Here is a 2,812-nt window from a genome sequence, read left to right on the forward strand (position 1 = left end):
AGTATTAATTACTGTACTATCTTTTGTACATAGTAGTTTCTTTCCAGAGCAACGTGGAGAATCGTGGAAATGGCGATAAGCCAAGAGGGAGGAACCGTTGTAAGCTGGTGATTACGAGCGAATCGTTGGGGTAAGAATCTATTAGAGAAAGAAGGAGGAGGAGTAAGACGACTATTGCCTCTGTATTCCGGATACAGAGAAGAAATCATATTCAGAAGCAGACAGAAGGAAAAGGCGTTCTTCCCGCGGGACTCGGGAAGCGTGCCTTATCACTCCTCGTGTCGCTATCTCGCGAATATACCCGGATTCAAATCTCGAATCTCTACATTCTGCTTCCTCGCTCGTTCTTTTTTTTTCTTTCTTTCTTTCTTTCTTTCTTGAATTTCTTCTCGATGGCTTCCTATTTTTTTCGAATCGCGCGCGCCAAATTTTTCTTCCTCGATCTTGCGTTTACATACGAGTCTCGAATCTTTGCAACTCTCAAGAATAAAAATTCGAGAATAAAATTTTCGTGGGCATCAATTTTTGATTAAATCTAGGAAAATGAATCTTTCGATGTTGAGTTTGGTAAGATAAGCTTCGATTCTGAGCGTTGATGTATTTTAGGGCAAAAGAGAGAAATGTTTGGATTCGATTGTAAAATAACTCTCTCGAAAGCAATTTTTTTAAACGTTTTAAAGATTCGAGATTGGATAAAATTGTAAAGAACAGTTGTGAATTCATCGATGGATCGTAATAATTTCGTTAGACCAACTTTTGTTGGGTTTAAAATTGTCGATATTGGAGTAGCATCGATAGATTTCGTTATAAAACTTTCGACTTTTAAATCTAAGTTTAAAGCAAGTTTTTGATATTGAGAGCAATATTAATCCATCGATAGATCGTAAAATGCTCGAATGCAGCTTTCGTTAAGTTTAGATTCGAGAGTAAAACTGTCGAGAACAATTCTCAATATAAATTGGACTACCGATAGATTTGATCGTAAAACTCGAGGACAATAACCTTAATGTTGGACTTATAAGATTACAAAACTTTCGAGAGCAACTTTCCACGTTAAATTTGGGTAAAGTTTTGACATTAGAGCGTCGACAGATTCGAAAATAAAATTAATTATCGAGAACAATTCTCAATATTAATCCATCGAAATTTAAATTTGATTATAAAGCTTTCGATGAAAACAACTTTCCATGTTTAAATTCGAGAGTCTAGAGCAACTCTCAATAAATTGGACTATCGATAGATTTGATCGTAAAACTCGAAAATAATAGTTAGACTGTCAACTAAATTAGAATAAAAAATTTTCGAGAGCAAATTTCGAAATTAAATTCGAAATTAATCGATAGATTCGACTATAAAATTCTCGAAGACAACTTTCGAGTTAAGATTCTTTTAAGATTCGAGAGCAAATCTCAATATTGGATTATTGATAAATTTCATTGTAAAATTCGAATGTAACGTTAGAGTTAACTTTTATCTACATAGATTTCATTGTAAAATTTTCGAGAGCAATTTTAAATTTAAAGCAAGAAGTTTGAAGTTAGAGCCGATAGGTTCAAAAATAAAACTATCGATATTTATCGAGAGCGATAAATTTAGTTAAATTTAAATTCGAAAATAAAATAGTCGAGAGCAATTTTTGACGTTAAATTTAGGTAAAGCAAGTTTTGACATTGGATAAAATAATTTTCAACGTTAAAGCGCCGATAAAGTTAAGAATGAAATTCTCAAAAACTATTTTCGATGTAAAGACGCCATTAGATTCGAAAATAAATAAACTAGCACTGAGAGCAACTGATAGATTTGATTATAAAACTCGGGAACAAAAATATCATACACTGTCGATAGATTCAACCTTCGAGCACAATATTAAATTCAACTAAAGCAAATTTTAACAACAAAATTCTCAAAAGCTACCTTCGATATATAGCTGATATACATAACTCCAATTCCAAATATTAATTCACTAAATATAAAACGATTCACAAAATTATTTTTCATCCATTGAAAATTTTAGTTTAAATCTCCTTTCCTTCCAACTCCTGTCTTCTCCGCGATTAAAAATCGAAAAATTATTCTATCCGATTCACGATTTCTTTCCTTATTATTCGTCAAAATCCATCCTCGAGCCGAGCGAAATAACCTCCGTTCACCGTTTTTCCCCATAGATAAGGCCCAACGGAGAGCGCGAAATTCCCCTCCCCCCTCCCCCTCAAAACTGCGCGCTTCCGCCCACCTCCCCGAGATAAGATTTCAAACGAACTTGACAGTTTATAAGTGACAAGCGGTCCTCGGACTTTGAAAGAGGAGCGAGAAAGGTGGGGGAGCAGAGAGGGGGGAGGGGACGGCTACGAAGCGAAGTTTGCCGCAACTTTGCTTGGAGAGAGCATAACTTTAATTACAGAAGTTGGCCGCATTGTCTAGGAAACGTAGTAGGCGCGCGCGCGCGGCAAGAAACCGAGCTCTTTCCGCAAAGTTTTCCGCGCGTGTCTCGGGGACAAAAGCCCTTGCCAGGTTCCAGCCCCGTAAAGAGGATCAGAGGCGGAGAGGGGGGAAGGGATATCGAATCTCCTCTCCTCTCCCCCCCTCTTTCCTTTCGTAGCGATACGAGGGCGAGGAGTGGGGATGGCAGAGTTAGTTGCTTACCTATAAAGAATATTCAAAATTTACGTTCATTCGACACGAGCGACACAGTATCCATCAACGCGTGGAAAAGGAATTCGTTCGAAAGCGAAACAGGAGAGTTTCAGGAGAGATTCCTTCTCTTTGGGGAATTTGGCGAAAACGTGGACAAAAGGATAGATATAGATAAGAG

The sequence above is a fragment of the Apis dorsata genome, unplaced genomic scaffold (genome assembly GCF_000469605.1).
Source record: "Apis dorsata unplaced genomic scaffold, Apis dorsata 1.3 scaffold_293, whole genome shotgun sequence".
NCBI lineage: Eukaryota > Metazoa > Arthropoda > Insecta > Hymenoptera > Apidae > Apis > Apis dorsata.